Source organism: Oncorhynchus nerka, linkage group LG23, assembly GCF_034236695.1.
Source record: "Oncorhynchus nerka isolate Pitt River linkage group LG23, Oner_Uvic_2.0, whole genome shotgun sequence".
NCBI classification, from domain to species: domain Eukaryota; kingdom Metazoa; phylum Chordata; class Actinopteri; order Salmoniformes; family Salmonidae; genus Oncorhynchus; species Oncorhynchus nerka.
The window spans coordinates 19,662,367-19,689,405 of record NC_088418.1 but is presented as its reverse complement, the minus strand read 5'-3'; the positions used below and the strand labels follow the sequence as shown (position 1 = coordinate 19,689,405).

The following is a 27,039-nucleotide window of genomic DNA, read 5'->3' as shown; positions in this document are numbered from 1 at the left end:
GACACAGCAGATGCTGTCTGCTTTGTATTATAGGTAACTTTCATACAAATCTTAACCTTGTGACCCATTCTATATATATTTTGTTCGTCATGTAGGTTGAAAGGTGTGTATCTTGGTTATAAAATAACTTTGTACTTTTGTCTCGTCGCTTTTCAACAGATCATCAGAAACGGTGATTTGTCGACAAGCCATTGCTATTGCAAAGCTCTCACTATTAAAGATTTAGTGTGAGTATAACTCTGACTTGTGTGGTAACTTTGTCTCTCATTTGATGGTAAAGAAATTAACCACCACACAGTCAATTCGGAAAATGTCAAGAACTTTGAAAGTTTCTCCAAGTGCAGTCGCAAAAACCATCAAGCGCTATGATGAAACTGGCTCTCATGAGGACCGCCAGAGGATAAGTTCATTAGTTACCAGCCTCAGAAATTGCAGCCCAAATAAATGCTTCACAGAGTTCAAGTCACAGAGACATCTCGAAATCAACTGTTCAGAGGGGACTACATTGAATCAGGCCTATCTGATCAAATTGCTGCAAAGAAACCACTACTAAAGGACACCAATAATAATAATAAAAGACTTGCTTGGGCCAAAGAACACGAGCAATGGACCTTAGACCGGAGGAAATCTGTCAATTTCTGGTTCCAACTGCCGTGTCTTTGTGAGACACAGAGTAGGTGAGTGGATGATCTCCGCATGTGTGGTTCCCGAGAGGGAAGGAAAAGCAGCCAACAAGTGCTCAGCATATGTGGGAACTCCTTCAAGACTATTTGAAAAGCATTCCTCATGAAGCTGGTTGAGAGAATATTAAATATATTTGGTTACTACATGATTCCATATGTGTTATTTCATAGTTATGTCTTTACTATTACTTTACAAAAGAGCTAAAATACATAAATAACCTGAGGTGATACTGCTCCCACCAATGTAGAAAAATAGTAAAAATAAGAAGAACCCTTGAATGAGTAGGTGTGTCTAAACTTTTGACTGGGACTGTATATATAAATACACTGCTCAAAAAAATAAAGGGAACACTTACATTGTGTTGTGTAACTCCAAGTCAATCACACTTCTGTGAAATCAAACTGTCCACTTCGGAAGCAACACTGATTGACAAATTTCACATGCTGTTGTGCAAATGGAATAGACAACAGGTGGAAATTATAGGCAATTAGCAAGACACCCCCAATAAAGGAGTGGTTCTGCAGGTGGTGACCACAGTCCATTTCTCAGTTCCTATGCTTCCTGGCTGATGTTTTGGTCACTTTTGAATGCTGGCAGTGCTTTCACTATAGTGGTAGCATGAGACGGAGTCTACAACCCACACAAGTGGCTCAGGTAGTGCAGCTCATCCAGGATGGTACATCAATGTGAGCTGTGGCAAGAAGGTTTGCTGTGTCTGTCAGCGTAGTGTCCAGAGCATGGAGGCGTTACCAGGAGACAGGCCAGTACATCAGGAGACGTGGAGGAGGCCGTAGGAGGGCAACAACCCAGCAGCAGGACCGCTACCTCTGCCTTTGTGCAAGGAGGAGCAAGAGGAGCACTGCCAGAGCCCTGCAAAATGACCTCCAGCAGGCCACAAATGTGCATGTGTCTGCTCAAACGGTCAGAAACAGACTCCATGGGGGTGGTATGAGGGCCCGGCGTCCACAGGAGGTCCAGGAGATCCCTCAGGAGACCATCCGCCACCTCGTCAGGAGTATGCCCAGGCGTTGTAGGGAGGTCATACAGGCATCTGGAGGTCACACACACTACTGAGCCTCATTTTGACTTGTTTTAAGGACATTACATCAAAGTTGGATCAGCCTGTAGTGTGGTTTTCCACTTTAATTTTGAGTGTGACTCCAAATCCAGACCTCCATGGGTTGATAAATTTGATTTCCATTGATAATCGTTGTGTGATTCTGTTGTCAGCACATTCAACTATGTAAAGAAAAAAGTATTTAATAAGAATATTTCATTCATTCAGATCTAGGATGTGTTATTTTAGTGTTCCCTTTATTTTTTTGAGCAGTGTATATTTCCTGAGCTTTCTTCTTCTCTGAGATTTAGGACAAAACCTTATTTCTTATTCTTTTTTTTTTTTTTTTTAATTCTAAATGAAATAGCTAAATTATCTATGGTATGACCATCTTAAAACAATTTCAAATGTTAGCTTAGTACAATTTTAGAATCTTCAAGGAATAATGGGAGAACATCCCCAAATCCAAATTAATTGAATTCAGGCTGTAACACAACAAAATGTGGAATAAATTAAGAGGTATGAATACTTTCTGAAGGTACTAACTAATGTACAATTTTCATACAGTTACAATGGAGTGTACACTGCACTTCTGTGTTGGCAGGACGTGTGTGTGTTTGGCCAGTGCTATGAACAGTAGACATGAGACCGTGGAGAGATGGTAAAGTACAGAAAGGGTCAACTCTACAAGTCTAGGTACTGGGCCTCTCTCTTTCTCTCTGTCTCTCTGACTCTGTCATCTGTTCTTTCTCTCTCTCTCTCTCTCTCTCTCTCTCTCTGATTCTGTCATATGTTCTCTTTCTCTCTCTCTCTCTCTCTCTCGTAATTTCAGTCCTTAGCTCTCATTGGAGAGAATCCGTGTTGAGAAGTGAGACCTTACTCTGTCGGAGACCTGGTCTCGAGTTGAGCCATAGTTCACTCTCTCTTGACTCCGCTCTCTACCCGAGTCTCTTGACTCCAACATTTTTATTTCCCTCACGAGTCTATGGAATGGCGACGTTTCTGAGGTCAAACACAAGCAAAGGGGCTCTCAGAGCTGTATAAATGTGCTATGTATACACGTTGTCCACGCAGGTTCAGAGTGCTACACAATGGCACTGTAGCAGTATCCCGAACCATGACCCATCCTTGTGTAACAATACTCAACTGTAAGCCTAGGACCTGGCAGCTAGTCGACTGGCACACACAGAGAGATGTATGCGAGTGCGGGTTCGCTCCCTCTTTCTCCTATTTGTTTTTCTTTTGAGCTGTGAAAGTGATGTGTGATAGGGAGAGGCGAGACGTGGTTTAGCCGCTTATTGAGTCGGAATGCCAGTTCAGGAAACACACCTTGTTGCGAAGGACAAAGAACCCCTTTCACAGCCGCCGTGTGCCAGCGGCGAACATGCCCACCTCGCTGTGGGCAGAGATTGGTAAAGCCAGGACATCTCCCCTGACTTTATTGGGCACCGGAGAGAGGTAAGCCACAGGCATGGATCGCACACACACACAGATACAAACACTCACTTGGTCTCTCTCTCTCGCGCTCCCTTCTCTCTCTCTCGCTCGCTCACTCGCTCGCACACAGGATCCGAGAGAAGGGACCCTTTCTTTGCTTTGTGTTTCGAATGGCAACCTTCTGGTTCATAGTCCTGTACGAGGAAAACAGTGGAGAGCATTGACCACAGGCAGTCTGCTAACAATCTGGTCTGGAGAGCGGTCAAATAATGTCAGAAAAAAACACTCCAAAGGCAAAGAACAGTACATCACTGTTAGAGTAGGAGAGTGCTGAGTAAAGCATGATGTAAGGATGTTGGGTAGGTGCTAAAAGTGGGATACCGTGAGGTAAGGGAGCATGAGAGATATAGCTAATGTGTGAGAAGATAGTGAGTGGATGAGTACAGAGTATCTCAAATAAGGTATTGTCTCAATCAGATAGAGGGTGTCAAGAAAGGAACGATAGTTTAGCTCTGAAGATGGTCTCTTGGAAGGCTACAGCATCCACCAATGACAGTAGACGTTATTGATAGGCGCTTACTCATGCCCTGGGACAATATGTGCGTGCGTGAGGAGGAGTCAAACAGCGAAACGGGGGAGGAGACACTCCAGGGATTGCGTGCGGACATCAAATGCTTACCTGAAGCTGAAAGAAAGGGGAAGATGTAAAAGAAGAAGAAAAATATGTCTGTGGTGAACAAGAGTGGGCGGAGACCCAAAGCTCAAAGCAGGAGCTTCGCACGCAACTTAACAATACTACCTTTATGAAGGCTGCATCGCAACGGCCGACTCGCTCTCTTTCTCTCTCATGCTCAGACAAAGGGGAGATTTCAGTGATAGATCCTAATACCTGAGTCATGGCATTGCCTAATACAGACAGCAGCATGTCTGTTCGACGAAATATATTCCCAAATAAATGTATTCTCAAATGTGACGCGTTCTCTGCCACGCTGTGTGCACTGAACTGACATGCGTGATTGTTGCTTCATCTGACTCCGATGGTCAGATGAAGGGAATTAAATAGTCGACAACGCACACCACTGTGCTACTCAAATCAAACAGCGGTCTGTAGCTGCTGGCATTAAGCAACACCCATCATCGATACTTTTAATCAAAAATAAAACAATCGTCAGTTTGTTGCGTAAGAAATGGAAGGAATAAATCAAAGCTGAATCAAAACAGTCAAACCTATAGCAGAGTGCTTTCGATACACCCACACGCCCAACTACTTTCCTTTCTACACATCCACTCCTTTCCACAGTGGTGTAAAGTACTTAAGTAAAAAATACTTTAAAGTACCTCTTAGGTAGTTTTTTTGGGGTATCTGTACTTTCACTTCACTACATTCCCAAAGGAAATAATGAATAAATAAACATTTTACCTGATACCCAAAAGTACTCGTTACATTTTGAATGCTTAGCAGGACTGGAAAATGGCCCAATTCACAGACATATCAAGAGAACACGTGATCATCCCACTAAACACAAATGCATCTTTTGTTAATGATATCTGAGTGTTGGAGTGTGCCCCTGGTTATATGTCATTTTTTAAACAAGAAATTGGTGCTGTCTGCTTTTCTTATTATAAGGAATTTTATATGATTTATACTTTTACTTTTGAAACGTAAGTATATTTTAGCAGTTATGTTTACTTTTGATACTTAACCACATTTAGAGCCAAATACTTTGACTTTTCCTCAAGAAGTATTTTACTGAGTGACTTTCACTGTTACTTGAGTAACTTTCTATTAAGAGATCTATACTTTTACTCAAGTATGACAATTGGGTACTTTTCCACCACTGCCTTTCCAGGCGTCCTCTACTTTCCACACGCCCACTCGCCCATACTCCAGTCACCATATTGAGATGCATCTACCCACTTCTCCAATAGAGATCTTAAAGTGGCAATGGTGTCTTAAAAGGCCAATAACATACTTTGTAATAGAAACCCCAAAAAATCAACAATTTTTGTGACTAATAATTGTTTATAGAATTGTTTAAAATAAGTAAGGAATAATCAACGAGGGGCTGTGTTCTATGGAAAATAATGAACGACCTGGAAGGTGTGGAACTGACCTCCCACAGAGCTGCATTTTTTTCTCCAGAGAATACATAGAGCCCCGAGTTGATTATTTATACCATGGCTATAATTTAACACATTCACCTCTAGAAAGGTGTTCATTTGCAGGTAGAAATGTGTTCAACATACACTGAAGTCGCTAGCAAGTTTACTAGATAGCTACAGTAGTTGCTGTGGTAACCAAACAACCAGACTTGCTCGTTTAGCTAACCAAACCATCAGTCCTAGCTTGCCATTATGAAAATCGAATTCAACAATTCCAATATTGTTTTCATTCGACTTTTGCTTTCAAAAGCATCTCAAACATAGAACATGTAAGAATGAACTATAGCCATAGAATTCAAGCATTCAAATCTACTGTGTGTTATAGGGAAATAATGCACCCTCTAGAATGCCCTTCAAGCCAATCAGAAACAAGTATTCAACAATGCCATGGTATTATAATAATAATAACAGTCAGGATGTTGTGTCCAATGGGGTAAATGCAGATGGACAAACCCCATAGGATAATGCTTAAGAACTCATTATCACAAACACTGACCATCCTGTGTGTGTGTGTGTGCATGCGTTTGTCAGTCTCTCACTCACTCATTCTCTCTCTCTCTCTCTCTCTCACACACACACACATATTAGTGAAAGACAGACACAGATAGTGCCGGCAGCCAGCCAGGCTGAAGGGCTGTAGTGTGCTGAGAGGAGAGAAAAGCAGAGGGCAGCCTCTCTTGTGTTGCCCCCGTTGCTGGCATCCCTCACAGCTAGGCTACATAAGGAAACATTTGTTCTTCAGCCTCTGAATGAGCCCTTGTGTCAGTGGAGAAAAACACAGACGGGACAGAGAGAAAGAGAGAGACCAGAGAGATAGAAAGTGGTGTCCCGAAACCCTAAAACACGTGATCATGAAGACTTAAGATCTCTCAGTAATTCCTCTAGTAGTGGGTTCTTCTGACACACATTTGTTGATCGATTTATGTCATGTTCTCATAGTGACTTTGTGAATAGGAATCATTTGTAGTCACTGTTTTTAGTGTTTATAAGGTTTCCTCTCTAATTTCTCCCTGACATGTTGTTAAATATAGAAAACCACACAAATGGCTGGAACCACCATAACACATAAATACAAAAACATCACTTTCGCTTTCCCTGCTTAACCCTCAGCAGCAGCCTGTGCAGTTGTGGCGGGAGAGGGAGGCTGAGGAACGCCAAAGGAATGTTGCTGTGTTGCTGGAGAGGCGGACTGACTAACTGATCACACACTGAACAATGTCTTTGTGTTCCCCGGCCCGACCTGTAGTCACGCAACGCTGTGTGAGCACACTTTCCGTAACCGCTCAGCCCTGCTCGCAGAAGAGCGTGATCAAGTACCTGCATCTCTACAGGATCGCGTGCAGTTCAGGTGCTTGGGGGGCACTGGAGCGAATCCAGGTGTGAGTGTAGGAGGGAAAACGCGGTGTGGACAAAAACATTGAGTGGAACCGAAACATCTGGCAGTTTGACTTCCAAGCTTTTTTCTGCGTCTTGGAAATATACATCAACACAGGGAACCAACCCGAATAAAGGAACAACTGGAATTTATAACTGCTTATATAACGCAGTTTAAAGTTGCGTATGTGTCTATTGCAAGAAAAAATATAAAGAGACAATATGCTGTATAAAACAACTATAATCTCTCACGAATGCATTTAAATATTGAAGCATATGCTTAAAAATGGGTGATTGGAGCCCAACTGAGATGCAGTGATTGTGAATGAATTATTTCCGACATGATTGTGACAGTTGGCTTCCCGTTGATTGGCCCTTTTATGTACAATTCCCACACCCATCCAGTCCATTCTATGGAAAGATCCGCTCATCTCCTTAGCCAGCCAAACCGAGTTTATGCGTGCTAGTAACTTAAAATAGTCCAAAAATAACAGCATGCCTGCAGGCAGGGATACCTCGAGGTGATGTAAGACCGCGAGCAGAGCTTTCAGGCAGAGAAGGACCAATTGGATGTAGCGTTAGTGTTATTGCTAAATTCTGCTCATTTTGATTGAAGCGAGACCAGGAATATACAGGAAAAAAGCCTACTTACTTGCATCAACAGGACAAATGTGCACATTTTGAATATAATTCTGTGTGTTACTCACCTTGGGGGACACTGTTGGAGTAACAAAGTGTTGTGGGTGGGGACATATCCCATCTGCCACTGCCCGAATTCTTTGGGTTAGCAGCTCTCCACATGGCTCAGTTAAAGGCGCTAGCTACATGGTCAATCTGCAGTTAAACGCGCTATATGGCCTCTGCAGAAGTTAGATCATTCATACTTCTTGCGCTTCGCTGAGCAGCGCAGGGCTGTTATCAAGGAAGTGAGTTTGTGTTTATGCTGGACCTCCATCCCTCACCTACCACCACCCAATCATTTAAATGCGGAGCTATATGTAGCCCTCCACATTGTTACATTTGAGAGGCGCTAGGTGATGCGGTACGGAGCTCAATTTGGCCTCAGGGTCCCTCTGGAGACTCCGCGATTGCATCACAATATCCATACGGCGCCTCCGAATACATTTTCGGATCAAGCATAAATTGGCACTCGTGCTGGCTTTCACCGCGTGAGAAGCGACTCTCTGGAACTGTAGAGATGCGTGAGAAACCACACTCCAAACTGCAGGAGCATGCTACAGTCGAACAAGGCATCGCAACGAACTGACTGGACTTTTAATCCACACCAACGGATTTATACGGTTTAAATCGATGTTTATTAATTAAGCAGGTTTCGTCGGCATCTGCTCCGTGGTTCGTTGACTGTCAGATCTCATTGGATATCCCTGGACCCACGGCCAGATGTGCGTGCTGTGCGTTATGGAGTTATATATCGAGTTATGTTCAGCTGTGGATCGATTTACGCATGCTTGAGGTTCAACATTTAGATGTCGACATCCGACTTGGATCGCTTTTTACTCACCATGCTTATGGATATTCATATCCCGCGGACCCATTGGCGACAGTTGCCCAGGAGTTGGGTTAGAACTATAGAACGCATCAGCATCAATGACACAGGTGGATGTCAACAAGCTCGTGTTTTACAACTTGCCACATAACGGCCCTTTGCTTAAATGTAAGAAGAAACTCGATTTTGGATTGTAAAATGGCACACCTGGATAAGACGTGGCAAGAACATCATTTTGAAGTGGCCTTACAGGTAAATCACTTTCCCTATTTGTGATAAAGCTGTGAGCCCGTTATTGATGATGTTGTTTATACTGTTTGTTTAGTTATTTATTCATTACGAGACGTGTTGTTTGTAGATCACGTGACAGTGGCAACAAAGCATACCGGGTTATTATTACGCGTGGTAATTTGTCTGTACCGCAATGTATCGTTATAGACAATGTCAAGATGTCCTACGTTAATTCTGTAATGTTATGCCGTATAATTGTAAATCTTTGTGCAAGTCATTTAAGAGTCCTCCTGTCGCTTGTGTTTGGCGAGGGTTCTGGCGCCGCATGGCTTGGTCAGTTATCAAGTGTCAAACAGATTTATTGGAGATAAGCAATTTTAACATTGGGAATTCCCAACACTGGGAATTATCCCAGTGGGAGGACAGCTTGTATGGTTTCATTTCATGTCCTTTTGACAAATGTTCACACTATTATTGACGTGTACATTCATGGGAATTCAGATGGTTTAACCTGGATGTGTTCATTTTGATTTATTGCCTTGTTTAAACCATGTTAATGTTTGTTGATTGATCAGTCATGTTTCCTGTCAAGTGGTTTCCTACAAGGCTATAAGAGGCTGTCATTTGACATGGAGGAGAGAGGGTTATGCAGGCCAGAGCAAAAAGCCTTGAAAGAGAATACTTTGAGCCTTGTATATACAGTGCATTCGGGAAGTATTCAGACCCCTTGACCTTTTCCACATTTTGTTACATTACAGACTTATTCTAAAATTGATTAAATACATTGTTTCCCTCATCAAGCTACACACTATACCCCATAATGACAAAGCAAAAACAGAAGTACCTTATTTACATAAGTATTCCGACTCAAAATTGATCTCGGATGCATCCTGTTTCCATGAATCACTTTTAAGATGTTTCTACAACTTGATTTCAGTCCATCTGTGGTAAATTCAATTGATTGGACATGATTTGGAAAGGCACACACCTGTCTATTAAAAAAAACAAAAATATTTAACCAGGTAGGCCAGTTGAGAACAAGTTCTCATTTACGACTGCAACCTGGCCAAGATAAAGCAAAGCGACACAAACAACAACACAGAGTTACACATGGAATAAACAAACGTACAGTCAATAACACAATAGGGGGGAAAAAATCTATATACAGTGTGTGCAAATGAGGTAATATTAGGAAGGTAAAGGGAATAAATAGCAATAAATGAGGCGGCAGGGTAGCCTAGTGGTTAGAGCGTTGGACTAGTAACCGGAAGGTTGCAAGATCGAATCCCCGAGCTGACAAGGTACAAATCGGTCGTTCTGCCCCTGAACAAGGCAGTTAACTCACTGTTCCTAGGCCGTCATTGAAAATAAGAATTTGTTCTTAACTGACTTGCCTAGTTAAATAAAGGTCAAATAAAAAATAGGCCATAGTGGTGAAGTAATTACAATTGAGCAATTAAACACTGGAGTGATAGATGTGAAGAAGATGCATGTGCAAGTAGAGATACTGGGGTGAAAAGGTGCAAAAAATAAATAAATAACAATATGGGGATGAGGTAGTTGGATGGGCTATTTACAGTTGGGCTATGTACAGATGCAGTGATTTGTGAGCTGCTCTGACAGCTGATGCTTAAAGATATGAATTTAGTTTTACTTGCGTTTTAAGAGCAGTTGGAGGCCACGGAAGGAGAGTTGTAATGCATTGAAGCTCATCTGGAGGTTAGTTAACACAGTGTCTAAAGAAGGGCCAGAAGTATACCGAATGGTGTCGTCTGCATAGAGGTGGATCAGAGAATCACCAGCAGCAAGAGCGACATCATTGATGTATACAGAGAAAAGAGTCGGCCCGAGAATTGAACCCTGTGGCACCCCCATAGAGACTGCCAGAGGTCCGGACAACAGGCCCTCCGATTTGACACACTGAACTCTGTCTGAGAAGTAGTTGGTGAACCAGGCGAGGCAGTCGTTTGAGAAACCAAGGCTGTTGAGTCTGCCGATAAGAATGTGATGAATGACGGTTGTCTAGCCCAGCTGATTTGTAGGGGTCCAGATTTTGCAACATTTTCAGAACATCAGCTATCTGGATTTTGGTGAAGGAGAAATGGGGGAGGTTTGGGCAAGTTGCTGTGGGGGGTGCAGGGCTGTTGACTGGGTTAGGGATAGCCAGGTGGAAAGCATTGCCAGCTGTAGAAAAATGTTTATTGAAATTCTCAATTATCGTGGTGACAGTGTTTCCTAGCCTCAGTGCAGTGGGCAGCTGGGAGGAGGACCTCTTATTCTCCATAGACTTTACAATGTCCCAGAACTTTTGGGAGTTTGTGCTACAGGATGCAAATTTCTGTTTGAAAATGCTAGCCTTTGCTAGCATATCTGTTCCTGGTTCTAAATGTTTTGAATGGGGCATGCTTATTTAAGATGGTGAGGAAAGCACTTTTTAAAGAATAACCAGGCATCCTCTACTGACAGAATGAGGTCAATATCCTTCCAGGATACCCGGGCCAGGTCAATTAGAAAGGCCTGCTCGCTGAAGTGTTTTAGGGAGTGTTTGACAGTTATGAGGAGTGGTTGTTTGACCGCAGACCCATTACGGACGCAGGCAATGAGGCAGTGATCGCTGAGATCCTGGTTGGAGACAGAAGAGGTGTATTTATTGGGCAGTTTGGTCAGGATGATATCTATGAGGGTGCCTGTGTTTACAGATTTGGGGTTGTACCTGGTAGGTTCATTGATCATTTGTGTGAGATTGAGGGCATCTGGCTTAGATTGTAGGACGGCCAGGTTGTTAAGCATGTCCCAGTTCTGGTCACCTAACAGTACGATCTCTGAAGTTAGATGGGGGCAATCAATTCACATATGGTGTCTGGGGTACAGCTGGGGGCAGAAGGTGGTCTATAACAAGCGGTAATGGTGAGAGACTTGTTTCTGGAAAGGTGTATTTTTAGAAGTAGAAACTCAAATGGTTTGGGCACAGACCTGGATAGTATGACAGAACTATGCAGGCTGTCTCTGCAGTAGATTGCAACGCAACTTTGCCCCCTTTCGCAGTACTATCTTGTCGGAAAGTGTTATAGTTACGGATGGAAATTTCAGGATTTTTGGTGGCCTTCCTAAGCCAGGATTCAGACACGACGCGGACATCCGGGTTGGCAGAGTGTGCTAAGGCAGTGAATCAAACAAACTTAGGGAGGATGCTTCTAATGTTAACATGCATGAAACCAAGGCTTTTACAGTTACAGAAAACAACAAATGAGAGCGCCTGGGGAATGGGAGTGGAGCTAGGCGCTGCAGGGCCTGGATTAACCTCTACACCACCAGAGGAACAGAGGAGGAGTAGGATAAGGGTACAGCTAAAGGCTATAAGGACTGGTCATCTAGTGCGTTTGGAACAGAGAGTAAAAGGAACAGGTTTCTGGGCGTGGAAGAATAGATTCAAGGCATAATGTACAGACAAGGGTATGGTTGGATGTGAATACAGTGGAGGTAAACCTAGGCATTGCGTGACGATGAGAGAGGTTTTGTCTCTAGAGTCATCATTTAGACCAGGTGAGCTCACCGCATGTGTGGGAGGTGAAACAAAAGGGCATATTAAGGCATATTGAGCAGGGCTGGAGTTTCTTGCATTGGCAGACCAGTCGTGTTGGATTGGCAGGTCTCTGTGTAGGCAGTAAAAGGGTCCAGGCCAATTTGGCAAAATAGGTATTGTAGCCCAATAAATTGGCTGATGGTCCTCTTCACTAGCAGTCCGACATGCTCTTGACAGCTAGTGGCTAGCAGCTAGTGGATGGGCCGTCAGGGGACGTCGTGACAGAGGAGCCTGTTGACACCCCTCGGGCGGTTTACGTTGGTAGACCAGTCGTGGTGGAATCGGCAGGGCTCCATTTCAGCAGTAAAAGGGGTCCTGGCAAAATATGTATTGTAGCCCAAGGAGTGGCTTATGGACCGCTTCAGCTAGCCGGGGGCTTGGCCTCGCATGAGGCTAGTTCCTGGCTCACTGGTGCTTGCTTCGGGACACAGACGTTAGCCAGGGGGGTAGCCACTCGGATAGCAGCTAGCTAGCTGTGATGATCCAGGTGAAAAGGTTCTCATAGCTTGCGGTAGGAAACCGGAGATGGAGAAAGAGCAGTCCGGTAAGCTCTGGGTTGAAATACGCTGTGCAGACTGGCAGGAGTTGACCAGGCTAAGGTTAGCTGATGACCGCTAGCCGTGGCTAACTGACTATTAGCTAGTAGCTAGTTAGCTGGCTACCTTCTGTTGGGGGTTCCGGTTCTATAGTATAGAAAATAGCAGATCCATACCACATTAGGTGAGGCGGGTTGCAGGATAGTATGTTGAAACTGAGGTTAAAATATAAAAAAATATATATACAAAGGGAAAAAAAGATATATACACGGGACACGACAAGACGAAGACAAAGACGTCTGAACTGCTACGCCATCTTGGTTCAACAATCTATATAAGGTCCCATAGTTGACAGTGCATGTCAGAGCAAAAACCAAGCCATGAGGTCGAAGGAATTGGTCATAGAGCCCCGAGACAGGATTGTGTCGAGGCACAGATCTGGGGAAGAAGTTTTCCTAGAGCTGTCCGCCCGGCCAAACTGAGCAATCGGGGGAGAAGGGCCTTGGTCAAGGAGGTGACCAAGATCCCGATGGTCACTCTGACAGAGCTCTAGAGATCCTCTGTAGAAATGGGAGAACCTTCAAGAATGGCAACCATCTCTGCAGCACTCCACTAATCAGGCGTTATCGTAGTGTGGCCAGACGGAAGCCACTTCTTAGTAAAAGGCACATGACAGCCTGCTTGGAGTTTGTCAAAAGGCACCTAAAGACTCTCAGACCATGAAAAACAAGATTCTCTTGTCTGATGAAACCAAGATTGAACTCTTTGTCCTGAATTCCAAGCGTCACGTCTGGAGGAAACCTGGCACCATCCCTACAGTGAAGCATGGTGGTGGCAGCATCATGCTGTGGGTATGTTTTTCAGCGGCAGGGACTGGGAGACTCGTCAGGATCAAGGGAAAGATGAACGGAGAAAAGTACAGAGAGATCCTTGATGAAAACCTGCTCCAGAGCACTCAGGACATCAGACTGGGGCAAAGGTTCAATATCCAACAGGACAACGACCCTAAGCATACAGCTAAGACAAAGCAGAAGTGATTTCGGCACAAGTCTCTGAATGTCCTTGAGAGGCCCAGCCAGAGCCTGGACTTGAATCCGACTGTACATCTTTGGAGAGACCTGGAAATCGCTGTGCAGTGACGCTCCCTATCCAACCTGTCAGAGCTTCAGAGTATCTACAGAGAATGGGAGAAACTCCCCAAATACAGGTTTGCCACACTTGTAGCGTCATACCCAAGAAGACTCGAGGCTGTAATCGCTGCCAAAGGTGTGTCAAAAAAGTACTGAGTAAAAGGTCTGAATACTTATGTAAATGTGATATTACAGTATTTTTTTTATACATTTGCAAAAATAAATGAACCGGTTTTTGTTTTGTAATTATGGAGTATTGTGGGTAGATTGATGAGGTGAATAAACAATTTAATACAATTTAAAATAAGGCTGTTGTAACTTGTGCGCTGAGAGTCGGGAAGCAAGTTCATGGAGTGAGTGTTAATAAATAAATGTAACATAAAACATAAAACAAAACAGAAAAACACGAACAACGCACAGATAGGACACTGGAACAGAAACAATGACTCCTGGGGAAGGATCCAAAGGGAGTGACATGTATAGGGAAGGTAATCAGAGAAGTGATGGAGTCCAGGTGAGCCTGACGACTAACAGGTGCGCGTAATGATGGTGGCAGGTGTGCGACATAATGAGCAAGCCTGGTGACTTAGAGGCCGGAGAGGGAGCACGCGTGACAGTTGTAAAGTATCAAAGCGTGGAAGAAGTTGAGGGTTCTGAATACTTTCTGAATGCACTGTATAGTCTTTCTTTAATTTGTACATTTTGCATATATTTATAAATAGTATATATTTATCTTGAGAATCCTGGAACTCTGGCACATTGGGTGAGCACTACCTCCTGTCTGCCTCCTCACTGATCTACCCGAGCTGGTGCAGTGCCTACCCATTCCAGCAGAGGAGCCGCTGGGGCCTGAGCCGTCGATGGAGGCGGCTATTACTGAGGTGATGGAGGACATTGGACGAAGTGGACTACCTTTTGGGAGTGGCTCCAGCTGCAGGCCACCCCTTTCCTGGTTGACGCCCTGGGGTGCAGTTTCCCTGATGGCTGGGGGAGCTCTACCCTGCTGGCCCTCGAGGAGGAGTGCTTCAGGGGCCAGAGATTCCTGCTGCATCTGCTGGGACCCGACATCTCACCAGGGCGGGAGCCACGTTCCTGTCATCTTGAGTGTGCGGAGTAGGAGTACTGCAGGTTCTGTCTGGAAAGCGACCATGGCTCTGGGCCTGACGTCCCAAATCGTCTCCCTACTGATGTGGCCACTGTCGTCAGATCAGATGGGCTAGCCAGCCTTAGGGCCTACCTACCGACTCAAGCAAATATTACCCTTCAACTCTCCTGCTCCCTTTTTTCTCCTGAATGGCTAGTGCAGCCATTGTACTGGTTGACGGTGTAGGCTACATTCTACTACCAGTGTGTGCTGCGCCTTCTTACCACCCATGGACAGATATGCACTATTATTTCCTCACGAGATGGGCTTTATTATCTGTGGTCTTCTTGTCCTTAAAAATGTGTGGTCAACCCCGGCTTTGCTGAATCTTTCTCCACTGCACTTTCTGCTTCGTCAGAAGGGGGAGGAAATGTGACGAAGCTGTGAGCCCATCACTTATAAAAATGGATTCAAGTCATTGATGATATTGTTTATAAGCTACTGTTTGTTTACTTATTTACTTATTCGGAGTCTGTGTGTTGTTTGTAGATCATGCCTGGGGAAACAGAATGCAGAGTTAGTGTTGCGCACGGGCTTTTGTCTGTATGAGCAGCGGAGATTTGAACTCAATTTATCTTTATGGACCATGTCAAGATGTCTGCTGTTAATTATGAAACGCGACACAGAATTACCCCTGGGGGAGGATAGTTTATGTGATTTCATTTCATGTCCTTCTGACAAGGGTTCACACTATTATTGATATGTGTACAGTTATGGGAATTCAGATGGTATTGCCTGAATTAGTTGTGATAGCCTTACTGAAACCATGAAAATGTCATGGCTTCAGTCATGTTGGGTTGATCAGTCATGTTTCCTGTCAGATGGTTTCCTGCAAGGCTGTAAGAAGCTGTCATTTGGTCCAAAGAGTTTATAATCCCATCATAAACGTAAAGGTAGCCTATGTCAAGCAACTTTGTACAGGCCGTTTCTATGGTGACATTCAGAGAACTGAAGTTCTTATTGTCTCTGCTGCTCTGAAGCGCTGGTGACTTGTTCCAACTTTTTCATACAATTCAATATCAGTTTTCCCTCCCAGTGGGGGAAATGTTTCTTTACTTCTGCCAAGTTAGCGCAACCTTTATGGCACAGGTTATGTTGTTATGTAACGGCAGGGTCACTGCTTCAAGTCCCATTTGGCCCCCTCACAGCCTGGTCCCTGATTTGTTGGTGCTCTCGCCAACTCCATTGCTTATTGTCAAGCCAAAATAATTAGTGACAAGGATTTGACATGTTAGCACAAACAGACTGGCACTCCGGCTAGCCCCCTCAAACGCAACAACAGTGAAATAAACAAACTTGTAATGATGGGAAAATGTTCTTCAGACCTGGTAAAGGGATTCCTGACTCAGCTTGGCCCCCCTGTGGGTTTGTGTCGGCTGGGGAGCAGGAGCTGTTTTCCCCTTGGAGGAGCCAAGGCCACTTGTTCAATGTGGGTGATGTTCTCGGTGTGGAATGTAATTTATGAATGGCCTTTGTCTTCTCCCTCCACTGGGATGTTCATTGAATGGTGTCCTTATGTTTGGCAACTGATCTGTTCAGTATGTGATGAAGTAAATCTTTATTAGACCTTTACATTGACCTTTAGAACAAAACAGTGGACCTAAACAGTGAAACAGAACATGTAGTGTGTGTGTGTGTGTGTGTGTGTGTGTATTTATTACCTGTTGAAGTACAGGTGCATCTATCATGTCTGTAGTAAAGGCTCTGCTGACACCTTGTGGTTTAAACGGGTTACAACATCTTGGAGTCTCCTAGATCCCGCTCAATGTACCACAAGATGCCCAACATGGTCAAATACCCCCACCTCATGGTGAAGACTTAGTACTGCAGCAAGGCATTTTTATATTAGAAGGAAAATAACCATCTTGGTCACCACCACTAGTGTGTACTAAATCGAATCAAATTGTATTAACCACATGCACCGAATACAACTGGTGTAGACTTCACAGTGAAATGCTTGCTTACGAGCCTTTCCCAACGATGCAGATAATAATACAAAATGAAATACTAACACGAGGAATCAAATAAAATACACTCGAACGGAGATATGCCAGTGGTGGTCAGTATCGTTTAAGATGAGGGAGAACAATTTTGTTTTGTTCATGAGATCGGCTTTATTTCTATTACAGCATATTAGATGACTGTCATTCATATTCCATTCACCCAGTTCAATGTAACATTTTATAGGATTAGGCTACTACACGATACAAACATTTCCCCTATACCCATCATGAGGTTGCTACAACCTAGCCTATGAATGAAAGTTTACAACGTAGGTGCACACAGGTCGAGAGAAAACATTTGAGGTGACAGACATATGGACAGACAGTGACATTCAATACCGCCTTGCACACTCTTGCCTGCATCTAGCTGAGACAGGGTGTAAACATTCGTCCAACAGTTGCAAAAGAGACTTTGGACAAATTCAGGTAAATTCATCGCCGTTTCGTTTGCTTCCGTTTAAGAATCGGTGGAATGAATACACCCCTGATCACAAGTAGACACAGTTCACTTTCATAGCAGCCAAGTTGTATTTCTACTCGTATCTATTGTACACGCTCACCCCTTCTCACCTTTCCCCTTCGCCAGTGGACTTCAGCGCATAACAAATCAGCTGTATGCGACCAGGCAGAAAAAAAAACTTTTCAAGCCAAACCATATCACATCTGATACACACAGCCTACATCGTTGTCACTATATTAACTAAAGTAACGTCCTAGTCAACATAGCTAATAGAACTAATGCGTTAGTAAACCCACTACAATCACGCAGTAAAGTTACAGTGTACAATCAGTAAGCAGTTACACCGACGGGCCCCTGTGGCAATAAATGAGTCAAACCAAAAGCTTACCTTGACTTGGAAGAGTTCCAGTGTTGTGTTGGATAGTGATAGCCAGCTAGCTAACATAGCATCCCTCTGTTTGAGCAGGGTGTTTGAGTAGGCTAAACTAGCTAGCTGCATTTCCTAACTAAGTAAGTGAAACTGAAAGTGAAAGAAAATGACAAAATCTATCTTGCTTCTTCATTTCTCTCTCTCTATGAGTCAACTACTCACCACATGTTATGCACTGCAGTGCTAGCTAGCTGTAGCTTATGCTTTCAGTACTAGATTTATTCTCTGATCCTTTGATTGAGTGGACAACATGTCAGTTCATGCTACAAGAGCTCTGATAACTTCCGGAGGATGTCCTCCAGCCTGTCATAATTACTGTGTAAGTCTATGGAAGGGGGTGAGAATAATTAGCCTCCTAGGTTTTGTATTGAAGTCAATGTACCCAGAGGAGGACAGAAGCTAGCTGTCGCCCGACTACACCATGGTGCTACCCTACAGAGTGCTGTTGAGGCTACTGTAGACCTTCATTGCAAAACAGTGTTTTTTTTGTGTTTTTTTTGGTGACGTGGTTATATTTTAGTGTAGGTTTATCTCAAAAGGATAACTTTTTAAATGTTTAAAAATATAAATATTTTTTAATTCACTGAGGAGGATGGTTCCTCCCCTTCCTCCTCTGAGGAGCATCCACTTTGCTACAGTCGGAAGTTTACATACACTTAGGTTGGAGTCATTAAAACTCATTTTTAACCCACTCCACAAATTTCTTGTTTACAAACTATAGTTTTGGCAAGTCGGTTAGGACATCTACTCTGTGCATGACTCAAGTCATTTTTCCAACAATTGTTTACAGACAGATTATTTCACAAATAACTCACTGTATCACAATTCCAGTGGGTCAGAAGTTTACATACACTAAGTTGACTGTGCCTTTAAACAGCTTGGAAAATTCCAGAAAATGATGTCATGGCTTTAGAAGTTTCTGATAGGCTAATTGACATCATTTGAGTCAATTGGAGGTGTACCTGTGGATGTATTTCAAGGCCTACCTTCAAACTCAGTGCCTCTTTGCTTGACAAAATGGGAAAATCAAAAGAAATCAGCAAAGACCACAGAAAAACAAATGTAGACCTCCACAAGTCTGGTTCATTCTTGGGAGCAATTTCCAAATACCTGAAGGTACCACGTTCATCTGAACAAACAATAGTACGATAGTATGAACACCATGGGACCACGCAGCCGTCATACCATTCAGGAAGGAGACGCGTTCAGACTCCTAGAGATTCATGTTCTTTGGTGCGAAAAGTGCAAATCAATCCCAGAACAACAGCAAAGGACCTTGTGAAGATGCTGGAGGAAACCGGTACAAAAGTATCTATATCCACAATATAATGAGTCCTATATCGACTTAACCTGAAAGGACGCTCAGCAAGGAAGAAAACACTGCTCCTAAACTGCCATAAAAAAAAAGCCAGACTACGGTTTGCAACTGCACATGGGGACAAAGATTGTACTTTTTGTAGAAATGTCCTCTGGTGTGATGAAACAAAAATAGAGCTGTTTGGCCATAATGACCATCGTTATGTTTGCAGGAAAAAGGGGGAGGCTTGCAAGCCTTTAACTTCCTGGCATTAGTCAGGAAGTTAAAGCTTGGTCGCAAATGGGTCTTCCAAATGGACAACGACCCCTAGCATAATGTGTAAAGGTACTTGAGGTAGATATGTACATGAAGGCAGGGTAAAGTGAATTGGCATCAGGAAAGATAATAAGAGTAAAACAAAGAACAGAGTAGCACCAGCAAATGGTGTGTGTTAAAGTGTGTGAGAGAATGTGCTGTTTGAATGTGTGTGGGAGTGACAGTGGCGTGTGTGTGTATATAAAGTCTAGTGTAGATCATTTGTGTACCATTCATTGACTATTTAGCAGTCTGGCTATTTAACGGTCTTATGGCTTGGGGGGAGAAGCTGTCTCGGCGCCTGTTGGTCCAAGGGCCGATGCTCCGGTACTGTTTGCCGTGCGGTAGCATAGAGAACAGTCTATGGCTTGGGTGGTTGGAGTCTTTGACAATTTTTAGGGCCTTCCTCTGACACCGCCTGATATAGAGGTCCTGGATGGCAGGGAGCTCGGCCCCAGTGATGTAAAGTACATTGGTGTTCGCACCATCCTTTGTAGTGCTTTGCAGTCAAGGGCCATGCAATTGCCATACCAAGCGGTAATGCAGCCAGTCAAGATGCTCTCGATGGTGCAGCTGTAGAACCTTTTGAGGATCTGAGGGCCCATGCCAAATCTTTTCAGCCTCCTGAGGGGGAAGAGGTGCTGGCGTGCTCTCTTCACAACTTTGCAGGTTTGTGTGGACTATGTTAAGTCCTTAGTGATCTGGCTATCTACACCACCTGGTGAGATATTTTGGTTAGTGTTTACTTTTATTGTAGAACTTTATAGTGAAGAAATGCATTATCGAAAGTTAGAAACGTCCAACTTTGAAGATTTTACGCTCGCATGCTTGCACAGGTGGGCACGCACACACACACGCACACACACACACACACACACACACACACACACACACACACACACACACACACACACATTTGAGTTCAGATGGCTACTGCCTAATTCCAAATCTTACCCCTAGAGTTGGTCCTGGGGCCTCCCCTGGGTGCACATTTTTTTTTTGCCCTAGCACTACACAGCTGATTCAAATAATTAGCTCATCATCAAGCTGTGATTATTTGAATCAGCTGTGTAGGGCCCCTTGGGGTCCCCAGGACAGAGTTTGGGAAACGCTACCCTAGAGCCACCTGAAATAGTTCTGAAATGACTTGACAGGTATAAGCAGTATGGTACTTACTCCTCCTTGTCCCCTGATTGGTCAGAAATGGAGCAGGAAGTGCTAGAGTTGGTCACAGAGTACTGCAGGGAAGAGGTTATACTCCAGTTGACCACCGGGTGGAAGCAACGCTCAGTGCATGAAGTGCCCAGTGGTTAAAGAATCACAGAGGACTGGGATTTGTGGGTTACAAATCACATTTTATTCGTCACATGCTTTGTAAACGACAGGTGTAGACTAACTCTGAAACGGTTACTTAAGGCCCTTCCCAATGATGCAGAGAGGGAAAAAATGAGAGATAATAGAAATATCGAGAAATTATAACACAAGGAATAAATACACAATGAGTAACGATAACTTGGCTATATACCCAGGGTACCAGTACCGAGTCGATGGGCAGGGGTACAAGGTAATTGAGGTATATATGTACATATAGGTAGGGATAAAGTGATTGGGCAACAGGAGAAACAAACTATAACAGCTCATGTGATGAGTTCAAAGAGTTAGTGCATAAAGGGTTAATGCAGATAGCGCGTGTAGCTATTGGTTAACAGTCCCAGCCAAAACGGTCTTCTGGCCTTATTACCCAACTTACAGATTCCAGCATTGCCAGATACATAGTCCTATGTAGATACTAACTCTCATGAACGGCAAGAGGAACAATCCAAAAAGTATGGAGTTGTCTGCATCGTTGGCAACACGGTCCGTTTTTGATCAAAACCAGACAACAGCTGTAACACCCCAGAACCATGCTGCACTAATTCATCATCACCACTCGCCTTTATGAACGACTCCCTCCCCTTTCTGATTCTAGCCTATATCCCGAGAAGGGGCTGTTTACATAAGGTGTCATTCCTGCGGTGTCACACACAACTCATCATGTCCTGACAGCCAGTTCGTTAAAGCATTAACAATGCCTGATTGACTGGAGAGAAACCGCCAGTGTAGTAAATCACCCAGGTGAGCCTTGACACATGTTTGTGTCCTTACCCAGAATGCTTCGCTACCAAACATGTTCCCACAGTGCCTCTTGCTCTGGGGGGGTTTATTTTTTTAAACATTTTTACAGACTCATGATGCATGTTGTTGTTTGAGTTTGGTTGTTTGTTGGCAGTTATGTTGCTGTATGCTCGTAAAGTTATTTTCTGTTGATATCCCAGTATCGGTCTCTTTCAACGACTGTTTGTTAGTCCTCTGCTAGCGCATGAAGTTGTGTGTTTTTGAATCACTCCACTGTGTTGTGATATTCTCAGGCTCCCATCATCTGTTGAACCAGGTCCTGTTTATGGGAACCACTAAGCACTTCTATTATCCCCCCCAATCCTCATCTTATTCTCCTCTCTTTCCTTTCCTGCTCTATCTCTCTACCCCCTCCATCTCCTTCCCGCTCCTACTATATCGTTCTAGCTCCTCTCCTCTCTCCTGTCCTCCCCAGGGGGTCTCTGGTCTTCTCTCTAGCCAAGTGGAACTATCTCTGGCCCGCACCCAGCAGCTGTTCTCCATTGAGACACACAGAGTTAACCCCCTACTCCCTCCCTTCCTGCCTCCCTCCCCCAGAATTAAATAGAAAAGAGGGGGGGGGAGAAACTCAGTAAAGATGTTTCTGATTGAGAAGTGCAAGTTATTAACCCCTCTTCCTTCCAAAACAAAAGCACCAGCTCCGCATGTGTGATAGAGGGAGAGAAATGTGTGTGTGTGTGTGTGTGTGTGTGTGTTTGGTGTTTGTGCACGTGCGTTTGTGGAGTAGTCTCCGTGTTTCTCTTTGGAGACTAGCTAGGGAAGCTGAAAGTACTGAATTGAGGGTTTACTGTCATATTTCATGAGGAGTAGATTGATTGGTTTTGCCCGGGGTTCATCCAGATTGATGAACCACAGTTGCTCTGCATACCGAATCCATAGTGTAATCCTTAGGGGAAGTTGGGTTAGCTTTACCCCTCTTGATAATTGTATGAGCTAATGATTGATGCTCAGCACACCCGTTTCTTTTATACACAATTAAAAAAGTTCTCAGAAGAACAACGCAAAACCGAGTCCCCCCCTCCGCCCTTCTCTCCCCTCCCCTCCCCTCACCCACAAAACACACTCCTCGTCAGGAAGCAACACCTCCTAATTGGGATGGATGGACCTCATTATGTAACGTAAAGACAGAGAGAACAGAGAGGGAACCAGAATAACACAAAGTGCTAGAAAAACAAACAATAAAAGAAACACTCTTCATTTCTTTCCACTTCTGAGACACCCAAGGCCGACCCGGCTCTAAGTGGGTAGCTAGAGAGTGTGCAGTCTCTATATTTCTTTCTTTCTTTCTTTCTTTCTTTCTTTCTTTCTTTCTTTCTTTCTTTCTTTCTCTCTCTCTCTCTCTCTCTCTCTCTCTCTCTGTCTCTCTCTCTGTCTCTCTCTGTCTCTCTCTCTCTTTCTTTCTCCCTCTCTCTCTCTATCTCTCTCTCTCTCTGTCTCTCTCTGTCTCTCTCTCTCTCTCTGTCTCTCTTTCTTTCTCTGTCTCTCTTTCTTTCTCTGTCTCTCTTTCTCTCTCTCTTTCTTTCTTTTCTCTCTCTCTCTCTCTCTCTCTCTCTCTCTCACTCTCTCTCTCTCTCTGTCTCCCTCTCCTTCCCTCTGCCTCTAACTCTCTCTTAAATGTTTCGTTAGTTCTGAGGATGAACAGAACACTTTCTCCCCTCTCTTCAATTTGTTTAAAGAGAGCGGGGCCCTTGGGATAGACTTGTGGCCCTAATGACCATTTATTTTTGGGGCCCTGGCCCCTACTTTAAGAGCTGGCCCCTCGTAGCTAATTGTCCCCGTCCTAATGATGTCCTCTTGATGTCTTAATGATGTTCTCAATGTTCAAATATTATTAATAAGGAAAATAATACATGTAAGTGATGAAGTGTTTCCCTCAGACCTCAAAGCGGGCTGCATAGCGTAAAGAAAGCAGCATCTTCTTTGATGTTCTCCCCTCTTTTCTTCTTCCTTTAGTGTCTTCTCTGGAGCTTTTACAACGCTCTGTTTTCTTCCTCCCGCTTTGTACTGAGAGTATCTGTGGTTTGCTGTGATTTTTCTCCCCTGGGCCTGTGTGGTCTGGTCTGTGTGTCTATTCGAAGGGTTAACATCGCCGTCGATTGGTGACCTCGTTCTTCTTTTCTGCATGGTACACTCTGTATTCATATCATACTGAGAACAATACAAATTATGCCCTGGCTTCGGAGAGAGTTGAGCGGAGTGCACCCCCCCCCCCCCCCCCCCCCCCGCCGCCCCTCCGCCTGTTCGCTGGATTCCTGACGAAGCGTGTGAGAGGAATTTGGGTGGTTTACTTTCTTATACTCTGTACTACCCACCAAACTGTGCAAAGTCCTACACACAAGGCTATCATTTAGATGGATCTGTAAGGCTGTACAACATTAACCTGGTGTGTGTGTGTGTGTGTGTGTGTGTGTGTGTGTGTGTGTGTGTGTGTGTGTGTGTGTGTGTGGTGCCTTTTTCATGGAGCTGGCTGCGGCTATAGTTTTTTGGACCAGTTAAAGTTTGTGATAGACGCACGCCTGTGTAGCAAAGTCCAACATTCCTTTATACTCTCCTGCAGTTTATGGCTTTGGGGCAGAATGTTAAAATAATCAGCATTTTGCACATTGCTGTATTTCTTAGCACTGTTAAACCGCTATAGGGCCTGTGCTTTATGCCAGTGGAATGATCTGCAGATCTGTGTGTACGGGGATCAGAGAGCTGAATCCTTCTCTCATGACCAAGTAACCAAGCTGAGATGCCATGTTGACGTGTAGTTCCCTAACCCACTACAACCACACACACACACACTTTGCTTTAGTAATACACATATTTCGATTTCTACCAGAGAGTGTAAGCCAAAGACATAGCTAAGTAACTAATGTTTCACTGCGTTCCTGATCCAGTCTGGGCTTGCAACCGGCATCGTTGGCGTTGGAGCGCGATAATTCACAGCTCTAAGTGAGATTGTCCTCCTTACACTTTATGCTCACAGCAGTTCTGAGGAATGACTCTTTCCTGTTCACCTAGAAAGCCCAGCGTCTTGGTTGGGCTGTGAGAAAGAGCCATTTTGCTGTGGCCCTCAGGAGTTGGAGCCCGGGTTCCAGGGACCCCGGTGAAGTAGAAGTAATAACATCAGCTCACCTTTTCTTTCCTCTTGCGATGTCAGAGCAGGGTACATTTATTCCCACCCTTCAGTGTGGCTACTCAGGCCTCAGTTCACTACCTAAGCCCTGTCGCTTCCGTGTCCTGGACTAACCCACAGGTCTTCATGTTGCTGCTGTCAACCCCTGCCTCATTGATATGCCCAGTCATGGAGACTCGGGTTACTATGGTAAAGTGTTGGCACAGGATGTGGCCCAGGATTGGTCTGAATGAGAGGCATGCTGATTGCTCAGCTCTGTTCTGTTCTTGTCTGCTCTGTTGGGATGCAAATTACCCAGCCTGCCTCTCTGCACAAATCATCCCTGTGGAATGACTTCTGCAGGCCAAGAAGAGAGGGATATCAGAGGCAGAGAGGAGGGGAAGAGGAAAGAGAGGTCTGCAGATAGACATTAGGATGGGGGTAGTGGATGAATCCACTGCAATCTACCCTGTCTGCAGAACTAGTGTGACATGGTTTACTAGATAGCAAGTGCCTGAGTACAGTTGGCTGGCTCAGACAAGAGTTCTGATACCAGTGTCAAATGGGCTCCCTTTTGAACCCTTGTGCCATATGTAGAACCCTGAACAATTCTGTCATTGTCAAGGGAGAGGAAGAGCCTCTCACCTGATCCAGTGTACAGTTTTCCATGTCATCTGCGGGTAGGCCAAAGGCATGCTTAAATAAACAGACGGAATAGTTACCTGCCTGTACAGATCTGTCTCTCTCTCTCTGTCTGTCAGAGAAGGTCTGGATCTCAGCCTTATCTTCCTAACCTCAGTTGGAATTCCCCTGGAACTTGAGCACATTGATTTAACACCTAATGGCATTAAAGGCCAACTGTGGTAAAAACAAACCGGAATGGATGACAACTTGGTTTAGTGTGTGTGTGTGTGTGTGTGTGTGTTTGTTTTCTTTGTTTGTGTGTGTTTGTGAATTATTGTTTTAATTTCCAATTAAAGCTGTGCTGTAACTTTTTGTTGAAACCAAACATCAATATGAGAACCAAATATTTAGTGGGACAATCAGTCAATTAAGTTCTTACAGTGTGTGCTACTTGATTTCACAATGCTCAGATAACGTGTGTGTGTGTGTGTGTGTGTGTGTGATTTGTGTTTCATGTATGTGTGTGTAACAAGGGAAAGGCCCTGTGTGTTGGATGATGGAGAGTGCTATAATGGAATGTTCCCACCCCGTAGGTAGAGATAAATTGCTGTTTATGTTTCCGCGTTGTCTGACAGAAATAATGCTCCTGTGTTTACGTTTTGGGCCAGAGGCTCCCCAGCAGAACACAGTGTACATGTCGGAACAGAGAGAACTGAGGCGGTTAAATTTATCCCTGCTCCTCAACAAGGTTTATTAAGGCCAACCTGCATTGCATTTTTCACCTGTACGAATTCAGGTATATTCGTCTTGATATCAATGTTCTGCTTTTGTGCATGCATTGAAGACAGTCACACGCCTGATCCTTGAGTAGATAATAAGGCCGTATAACATGCTGTCAGTCATTTTCTGCTGCGACTCAGGACACGGTTAAGTTGAAGAGAGCGCGGCTAGAACTTCCATTCGATTGCCTGACAGATCTGTCCTGTTGCTCTTCAGAAGTCTCATTTCCTCATCAGCCGTGTCATGGAGCTGCTGAGTGGGAAGCTACAGGAGGTCTCTTTAATCTGTCGCTCTGTACTGGGGTGTACCTCCGCTCCCCGCTGCCCTGGGGGACCCCCGTGTCCGCCCCTCGCTGCCCCCCCCCCCCCCCCCAAAATCCTCCAAAACCCCCTAACCCCCTCTTCGCCTCCCCTAGGAGTCTGTACTGAGCTGGAGAGGAAATAGACCACAGTGAGATGGTAGTTGGGGAATATCTGAAAGGGTAGACGCACACACACACGCTAAAGAGCGAAATCAAACTCCGCACACCGCAGAACTTCCCAGATGTCCTGGTTTAGATACTTTTGACACCACAGCCAAGATCACAGGAAGTGACCTGGCAAGACAACAACACTTCATTTTAGTTTGTTTCATGGTTGTTTGTTATTTCGAACTTCACCCATGTATGTGCTTCCTGTGCTTGGTATGATACTCAGCTTTATTTGTGGTGGGTAACATGGTCTTAATTGGGTTATCATAGATTATAGGCATCGTGGTTTTCATTTGATGTTTAATCAACTCCTTCCACTTTCACACCACAGTGCATCATTTGCAATTTAAAATCATCGAAAGCTGAACATAAACCATGTGTTTTACAATGGAATTATAGTGCCTTCTACCACACCCACAGCCAATTAAAATCTCACCGGGCTATAAAAATGCATAGTATTTATATTACCTATTCATAATACGGTATAGGTGGGTCATAGAGAAGGCTATTTTTGACGGTAGGTCAGTGTATCTTAGTTGG

At 44.2% G+C, this 27,039-nt stretch overlaps 1 long non-coding RNA gene across 1 annotated transcript in view; it reads left to right on the top strand.

Moving 5' to 3' along the window:
* The first annotated feature begins 6,663 nt into the window (after positions 1 to 6,663).
* Positions 6,664 to 27,039, top strand: part of LOC115106414 (uncharacterized) — an 81,313-nt gene continuing 60,937 nt past the window's right edge. The window contains exon 1 of the long non-coding RNA XR_003860039.2: positions 6,664 to 8,474. This is a non-coding gene — a long non-coding RNA (uncharacterized LOC115106414). The remainder of the gene's footprint in view (positions 8,475 to 27,039) is intronic.